At 46.8% G+C, this 8972-nt stretch overlaps 1 long non-coding RNA gene across 5 annotated transcripts in view; it reads left to right on the forward strand.

Moving 5' to 3' along the window:
• LOC145716308 (uncharacterized) overlaps positions 1–8708 on the forward strand; it is a 129065-nt gene extending 120357 nt beyond the window's left edge. For 3 of the 5 annotated variants that reach the window (XR_014138919.1, XR_014138916.1, XR_014138915.1), the window contains 2 exons: positions 5240–5439; positions 8361–8708. This is a non-coding gene — a long non-coding RNA (uncharacterized LOC145716308). Of the gene's footprint in view, positions 1–5239; positions 5440–6626; positions 6690–7672; positions 7776–8360 lie in introns of all 5 variants that reach the window. The other 2 variants (XR_014138917.1, XR_014138918.1) reach the window with 2 other exon arrangements.
• The last annotated feature ends 264 nt before the right edge of the window (positions 8709–8972 follow it).

The following is an 8972-nucleotide window of genomic DNA, read 5'->3' on the forward strand; positions in this document are numbered from 1 at the left end:
ATACGTCCATTACAGCATCGTTTTTAAGTGAGAAAAGGAATACCTCCCAGATTCCTACCAACTGAGGTATAGGTAAGTTATGTTACAGTTAAATAAATGGTATCGTAGTCTTAAGACAGAATAATATGCATTAGTTGAAAAGAATAGGATAAATTCTAATATATACTACCTTGGGTAGCTCTCTAGGAGGTATTATTGAGTGAAAAATGGAAGTTGTAAGATAATAATATGTATAGTATTTTATTTATGTAGAACATATGCAGAATAATCATATTTTATACAATAAGACATCTACATCAATGAAAATTTGTGGACATAGTCTAAAGGGATATATATCATAATTAACTATGAGAAGATGGCCAATTTTTTACATGAGAAGAATGTACTTATTTATCATCTGTGAGGTTAAAAAGTCATTACCACCACTATCAACACCAACGGCAACGAAGGAAGACAGCTAGCCCTGCTGGAATGCTATATCTCTCATGGGAAGCCTTCTGGTTCTGTCCATCAGAATTCCTCCTTCCCGTGCACCATCTGAACCAGACATCTCTGTTCTAGAATGTGCCACGGTTGGTCTTACACTAGAGTTCATGGTTTGTGTGTCTCCTTCCCTTTCTGGACTATAATCTCCTTGAGTGCAAGAACTGTGCCTGTGTAGTGGACATTCTTTGCTTTCTTTTCTCATCATTCCCTCTTTCTGTCAGCTCTTCAACTTAAGCCCAATCCATAGGTGACAGCAGTGCCCTCCGGGAACGATGCTTGTCGGTAACAAGTACGTAGGCAACTGGCCCAAGTTGGACCAGTGTCCCTTTCTGAAAGATGAGGACCAGGGAGAGAGAGAAAGTTATACCTACAGTATGTCAACTGCCATGTTCTCAACTTTGGGGACAGGAGAAGCAGACAAAGCTAGTTCTGAAGAGCAGGAGAGAGAAGGAGAGTGAAAAGACACGCAGAAGAGAGCAACGACATGAACTCTGCTGGTGTTTGAGGGCCCGACTCTGGCTTGCTTTAGCAACATGTCTGTACCTTTATATAAAAGTCGTCCCTGCACCTTTATAAATGCCCATAGTTTTTACCAATGTCTCCAGTTGGTTTCTATTGCTTGTAACCAGAAGAATGCTGATGAAGAGTGAAGAGCTGTCCACTTCTATATCTGCCACAGAACCCGCACAGGTGCCCACCTGGCCTCGGTTTGTTACTTGCAGTGGTTCTGGCTCACCATCTCCCAAGACACCGCATCCTACTGATGGGCAGCTCCAACAGTTCCATGTGGCCCCATGGGTCCTTCTTCATCGTGACAACTCTGCCAATGGGAAGTCTTCTCTTTTCTCAGCAAAACATCTCCAGCTTCACCTATTGTTCCCCATAAGGCACTCTTTCCACACCTTTCTTTCCCTGATCACACTCCTCAGAACAAACTCCCATTTGTCAGGGTCTCTCTTAGAATGAAGTGCCCCAGACTGACTCTTCAGACTTGAAGCTTTTGTGGCCTGTGAGTGATAGGATGGGGATAGGCAGACTCCAAAGGGCTGAGAATTGGTAAGGGGCTGTATTACTTTGCTGAGTATTTAAAACAAATTAGTATTTGCAGGGAACTCCTTAGAAACTGCTCCAATCTATAAATTCTTTGCTATTAAAGGTGAATTTAAAATTCGTTAATACCCAGACTTTGGTTTGCTGGTGTGAAACCCTAAGTACAAAGTGTTGTCATAGCACAAAGCACATGTCTCCCCAGTCACCCCCACAGTCCCTCCGTGACTCTGAATCACTCATGGTTGGGGGAGGCTGGCATCTCTGTAACTTGGAATCGAGCTGTAGACTCTGCAAAGTCAAGGGGCAAGCAGGATTGTCAGAACGTCCTAGAGCGGGGAGGATACCTTAGAGGGGATCACCTAGTCTAATCCCTTCATTTTACAGATAAGCCACCTTAAATCCATTCTGGAACATGTGTGGCATTAATAAATTAATAATTAATAAATAAATAAAATAAAGTAAATTTTACCCATGAGGAAGCCAACGCAAGGCGGTTAAGTGGCCAACCCAAGAGCGTGCAGTAGGTTGGGCATTTACAGTTCTTTCCTCCACACTTACTCCTTTGTGACAGGAAACCAGCAGCCTGTAGGGGCAGCTCTTAGGTGCGAAGAAGCTTCCCATCTTCTCTCTGAGGACAGCAGGCACAGACTAAGAACCGTTTGTTAACAGCCAGAAATCTAGAAGCCGCTGAACTAATCAAAGCTGGCAATTAGGGAGCATCCATCAGCCAGACTGCCCAGCCAGAGCTGGTCTCCCGGCCTGCCCCCTTCCCCACAGGAAGCACAGCAAGCCAAATCAATATTAGGGCTAAATTCTTCCCTCTTCTTAAATGTGGAATCTGTGAGACTCTAAAGGACAGCAATCGATTAGAGCACAGTACGGGCTTTATGCTCATGTGCGAATCTCGTAACTTCTCCAGAGACTCTGGAATCTCGTCTTCTCCTGCAGTAAGCCTTTAGGAGACCGGGAAAGTTGTCTCTCGATGCGATGACCAGATAGAACATGCCATGCCCTCTCTGATGACTTTTCTTAGTTCCCGTATCTCTGGTCTGTGGAGGAGAATTTATCTCTTTCATGGGGAGAATGATCAAGCCCTTTAACTATAGTCATCGTAGGGTGGCCAGGGCATACCGTGAAAGCGGCAGGCCATTTGCAACGGAGAGTGGCGTCCGAGGAAGAGCCCTGGTCAGCTCCCTCCGGGTTTCTCAGTGTGGCTTAAGGGTGGCTGGAGACAAACATGGTTCCTGGGATGATGAGCTGAGATCCCTTCGGAATTCCAAAGATCTGACACTCCATTCCCTCCCTGAGAAGTGACAGATGAGGACACTGTAGGGGTCTTGGAAAACAACGCGTGTAAATTATATAACAGCTCACAATGGAGGTAACTGGGAAGAGACAGGATAGTAAGAGAGCTGGCCAAATCCAGAAGGTACTGGCCAGCAAGTCTAGCCTGAAGAATTCAAACTCCGAGGGAAACTTTGACTCCAACCCAACACCGGCCTCTTACTTCCCCGGGGCCCTCCCGGCATCCTTTCCAAATGAAATATACTTTGCTTGGGTGCCCATTTCTGATGTCTTTCAAAAATAACATTTATCTGGCTTTGAAGGTCTCATTCTGGGGACATTTCTTATTTTCCTTCTTTCTTCTTTCAGAAAGAAAGAAAGAGAAAGAAAGAAAAAACAGCAGCTTTGACTAGTCTGAGGGTGACACGAACGCCTGATTTTTATGCAATGTTGCAAGTGCCTTTCAGCAACACAATGGCAGGTTCTCTGACAATGTCATGCGTCTATTCAAAACAACCGGCCTGCCAGTCAGGGGCCTGGACGTTTGCACAGTGCTTGTTCTCCGTAGTGATAAGGCATGTTAGATTTTCCCATTCTATTTGAGAAATAATTCGGGTCTTTTTTAAGTCCCCTGCTTTTTTGATTATTTTTTTCTTGCCTCTTTCCTGAACAATAGGACCTGTCCCTGTTTGATTCTCTCCGTGATGCCTATGTGGTAACAACTTGAGAAAGAGAGAAAAGGAGAGAGGGGGACAGGGCTGGGGGCCGAGGGGGTAGAATATGATGGCTTAACAGCCCTGCCAGGTGCCGGCCAGGAGAGGGACAGCGTGCCGAGGGGCTGGGAGATTAGTACCGATAATTTTGTTGGGTCGATTTGTACAGCTCCTTTTGTCGGAAGCCAAGGTATGTAGGAGGATGGGTTAATTATCTATCGGGCGTCCTGCTCCCCGGCTGCTCTACCACAGCTAATCCTCTCTCTCGCTTTAGCAGGTGCACAGCGCCAAGAATGGGCATGTCTGCTTCCATCCCCTGCTGGAAGCATGATGGATAAAAAGAGAGAGAGAGAGAGAGAGAAAAAGGAGAATGGGGACAGGGATAAGATTTGGGGGGGGGTGAAGTCACCCAGCTTTGCAGATGGAGAGAAAAAAGCCCCAACTACCTTCTCTCCCCAGCAGGCTCCCCAACTGGGATTTGCTGGTTCTGATTCTCGAGTCTTCAAATAGACATGTCCTCCCAACTGGTGTTAGCAGTTAGCTCTTGCCATGTAATAAATCACCTCAAAACTTAGTGGCTTAAAAGAACCACCATTTCCTTCGATCACAATTCTTCAGAGCAATGCTGGGCTGGGTTGGGCTTGGCTGATCTCAGCCGGGCTGGCTCACTGACGTGCAGGTGGGTTGGCTGGGGATTGGCCCATGTGGTCCCATCACACCCCTGGGGTTTGGCTGAAGCGATGACAACTGGGCCCTGTGTATCTCATAATCTAGCAGGCTAACCTGGGGAGCTGAGTTCCAAAAGCAGCAAGAGGGCAACACCAGAAGCACGTGAACTTTCCAAGCTCCTGTTCATATTGGCCAAAGTTATATGGCTATACTCAGCTCAGGGAGTGAAGAAATAGCTCCTGGACTCCGCCTCAGCATCACAGGCCAGAGGGGAAGAATTGGTGGCCATCTTTTCTTTCATCTTCTACAACGTGAATAGCCTCTTCCCTCTGTCCGCCATGAAGACACGCACACTGACATTTGATTTACACATCTGCTTCAAAGCTTCAGGAGAGCTCCCATCTTGAACTCAACACCGGAGTATGCTCGTGCCATTCATTCTCTCCGCATTTCTGATACCTTGTACCTGTTCTCTTGCTATTTCTCCTTTTCACTTGGCAGAATTTTGGAGCTAGTCTAACCTCTCTATTTTGTGAATGAGGAAGCCGGGGCCCAGAAGGGAGAAAGGATTCATGCAACTTTGCCCATCAAATCAGTGGAATCCCTGAGACCCCAACCTCCCAATTCTAAGACCCCATCTCAGACACCTCAGGAAATTACCGCATGCCTTTCTTCCATCACACCAAAGCAAGTGGAAAATGCCTCAAAGTTGCACAAGAGTGTTTTATGCCCTGTCTATTATCAGAAACGGATTCAAAGTGATTTTCACACCAAAACACAAAACAAAAAGGAACAGAGCCTTGAAGGGATGTAGTAGATGCTCTCAGGCTTCTGAAATGAGTAGATTACACCATTTGGGCAGATTTATCCTGGGTTTTCTGGCAGCTGAGGCAAAAGAGGGATATTCATTGAGTTATGTAGCTTTTTTTTATTATTTTTTAACGAAAGAAAGCATACAAACTCATCTGTTGAGACAATTTATTTCGCTGGCACGAAACTCAAGCAGACATTTCCTGGACATCTCTCTCTCTCTCCAGAACATTGAACAGCATTCTGGACGCCGTCCTCCTTCACAGCTCCAAAAGCGCGTTTATTGGCTGTGCCCCTTGCCTCCTGCCCTGCAGGGCCTGGCGTGGGGCGGCTGCCCACAGTGGGCGTTCAGTCAATACTGCAGGCTGATTGGTGACTCGCCTCAGCAGTTTGGATTCCATGCCGGGAGTTGCGTCTCTATCCCTGGGTGAGTATACAGAGCTATCTGGAAGGCTAAATTAATTGATTTAGTATTGATTGGGCTGCAAACCTCTCTTCGATATCTCCAGAATCCACAGATCCTCCAGTTGAAGAAAGCCTTCAAATTCCATCTTGGTTTCTTCTAAGCAGCACAGATTTGTAAATTGCTGTGCAGACCAGCCAGACCCCCTGCCCCCTGCCCACCGTCCACTCATGAGGGGCTCTGGGCAGATTCTTTCGCTTCTCTGAATAGCTACCTGCCCCCTCAAGCATCCAGGTGCTCTGAGCATCAAATGATGGGATATGTGCAAAGCTTTAATCCAGTAGCAACCTAAGGAATCATGGTGATGCACTTAGAGGCTCCATTTGCAACTCAGGAAAACTTGCGCTCATTAGCCTCAGGCCCTGCGAAGCTGATTCTACCCAAACCTTGTGACTTGTCATAGCATGTGGTAGAGAGAACAAGGAACAGAAGTTGAGAAGTCTCCACATGACCCAACTACCATTAGAGGGGCTTCTATTCAGCAACACTTTATGGGGTAGGTGCTCCAGGTCCCAGGCAGTGGGAGATGGTGGATGGAAAGTCCTTCTTCTGCCACGGTCTCGGTCTGGGGTCAAGCAGTATTGTTGTGGCCAGGGGCTGTTCTCCTCAAATTTGACATGTATATGAATTCCCTGGGGTCTTGTTCAAATGCAGATTGTGATTCAGTCGGTGTGGGATGGGAGTCTGAGAATCTGCCTCTCTAAGAATCTCCCAGGCCATGCCCTTGCTGGTGGTCTAGGGACTACACTCTGAGCTCACCCAGAGATAAAAGGACTCATTCTCCACTGATGGGTGGAATCGTGCCCAGCTCAAAAAGTGGAGTCTGAACAAGGAGTGCAGCTCTGTGGTTCATAGATGGTCCTGACACTCAGAGCAGGTGGTTAAGAGAGGGCTTCTTATCTCTGTATGTTTACTGTCACCACAGTTATTTCTGGAATTCAGGGTACGAGGAGGTCGGTCAGAATGAGGGGTTGAACTTTACATCCTGCCCCTCTGGCTGGCCTACTGAAGGGTCTGAAGGGGGTGGGCTATGAAGCAATCTGGCTTCCCACCATGTTAAACCAACAAATAAAATCATGCAGGGATGTACTATTCACCGAGCTCTTAGTATAATGCGTAGTGTAGACATTTTCGTGAACACCTTTTTATAGATGAAAAAGCCAGAGGCACAGAGAAGTCAAGCAGCCATCCTAAGGTGATTCGGTCAGTGAAGGGTAAGTCAAACTCAGGTCCTGGGCTCCAAAGTCTCCATCTCTTTCTCACCGTGTGAGCTCAGCAGCCAGGAAGACAGACATGGGCCCAGCGAGGAGCCCCTGGCCTCAGATGCAGCAGACCCCAGCAGCCAGGGGGACAATCTGTCTCCCCACTGAGAACAGAAGGACCCCCACACCCGCTGCAAGGCGAGCTAGCTACCCGCTGAACGCCAGCTACAGTCACACAGTACATGTCACCAAGGAGAAAGTGGGGAGTGTGCAGAGATACTAATCAATTACTCAGCAAACTGACAGGCTGGGGGTTTTTGCTTTTTTAAACAAGTAAAAATATGTCACTTGCTTTTGATTATTATTTTTTTTAATAGTGCCGTTAGATATGGGACTTTAGCATGAATAACCTCAGATTTATGTGCCGATCACATGGATCCTTAAACTTCCTAAGTGCTTCAAGTGTACACATTTTAACTTGAAAAATTACCAGGTTTGTCTAAAGAAAAATTTTCAAACATAAAACACGAAGCTCATTTGAAGAGAGGAATTCTCCAATGGAGTGAACCCAGGCTGTCATAAAAAAGTTAAACCAGGCATAAAGGAAAATGTCAGATGTGTGGGAGAACCAGCTGTCTCTCCTCTTTTTTTTTTTTTTTTAATTTTTATAACCTAGATCGGATTATTGAAGAAGATATGAATGTTTGAGGCTGGGCATCAAGACAGCCAGGAGGAGAGTGAGCCTTGCTCTCCTGGGTGATGCTGAGCTCTCTCCTGGAGAATACATTTTTTTTTTCAACTTCTAAATAAAGCACTCTAGAGTGGCACATTTATAACCACCAAAGAATTACTCAAATAAGAGATGCTGTCAGATATTTATTTTAAAAGCTTTTTTTCCTGAAGGAGAAGAGGAAAAAAATCTCTCCACTTTCCCTCCATGTCCCTTTGAAAGGTTTGTGAGTGGATTCTTTCCTGGCTTTATTTTTCCTCCTTAGGAGAGGAGCCTGTCTCCTGGTCCGAGGACTATTCCTGCTCTTCTTCCTCTCTCTGCTCTGGCCCCCGGCAAATGATCTGTCTACCTTCCAGGAAACAGGGAAAGTGCGTCTCGGGCTCTTGAAGGGGGCTGGGGATGAAGATGGTGGAGTGTAGGTTTGTGGGGTACACAAGAGTTTCTTAATTAAATCCCAGAAGTGGCACCCAGTCAGAAAGAAGGAGGGGAAGAGGGTGGGGGCGGCTGAGGGAGGGAAGGAAAACAAAAACAAGAAAGGGGAAGAAAGAAGGACAGACACAGGGTGGGAGAGGACAGGGAAGGGGTACGAAGGGAAGGGTGCAGGTGTCCCTGGTCTGTGGGTGCCATGTGGGGGCAAGAGCTGGGTCCCAGGCTTCCAGCTCCCGCTGCCTTTCAGAAACCTCTCTCCTCCGTCCCATTTCTAGTCGTGCCTGAGCTGTGGACTCAAAGCCAAGAGTGTGGGTGACATTCACATCAGTTTAAAACTCCCCTTTGCAGGAAGACCTGTCTGGAGTGGGCTAACACTGGGTCGACCCAAGGGCTCCAAAATGAAAACAAGAATGGGCTTGTGTTCATGAAAATGCCAGAAAGATCTTTACTGGGAAGAGTATGAAGACTTAACGCTGCGTTAAATGGCAATGTTAATTTGACTGACTTCTTTTTCTTTTTGACAGGTATCACCCAGAGTGCATGAGACCCCTTGTAACTGCTGCGGGCTGAGGTGTTGAGAACAAACAGTCCCTGTGACTCCCCTCCCAGCCCCGAACCCCGTCTGCAAAATCCTGCCCCTTCCTCAAGCACCAGCTCAAATTCTTTCTCCCTCATGGACCCTGTCCACTCAGGACTGGTCTCTTTCTATAAATGCTTTTCTTGCACTTTGAAAACAGCACCTGATCCCATTCTGGGCTATGTTAATTATTTGAGTGCACATCCAAGGCCAAGACCGGGCCTGGTTCATTTTCATATCTCCCACAATGTTTTGTGCAGAATGGGTGTTCAATAAAAAGCCTCGGAATTGCTAATAGTAGCCAGCACATTATGCACTGTGGGAGGGCAGGCCTCACTCCGAGCACTTTGCATGTGTTAATTCTAATCTTCAAAACAATCCTATGAGGAGAAGCTCTAGTTGTCCTCATTTTAAAGATGATGCAACTGAAGGACGGTGGTTGAACTTGCCCACGGTCACCCAGCTCGCAGGTAGCGGAGCTGGGATTTGAACCCACGTGTCTGGGGTTAACGCCTACTCATTCAGCCACTGCACTAAGTCCTCGAAAGTCTCACCTGCT

This window comes from Leptonychotes weddellii, chromosome 11 (genome assembly GCF_054177405.1).
Source record: "Leptonychotes weddellii isolate Sample4059 chromosome 11, ASM5417740v2, whole genome shotgun sequence".
Taxonomy (NCBI): domain Eukaryota; kingdom Metazoa; phylum Chordata; class Mammalia; order Carnivora; family Phocidae; genus Leptonychotes; species Leptonychotes weddellii.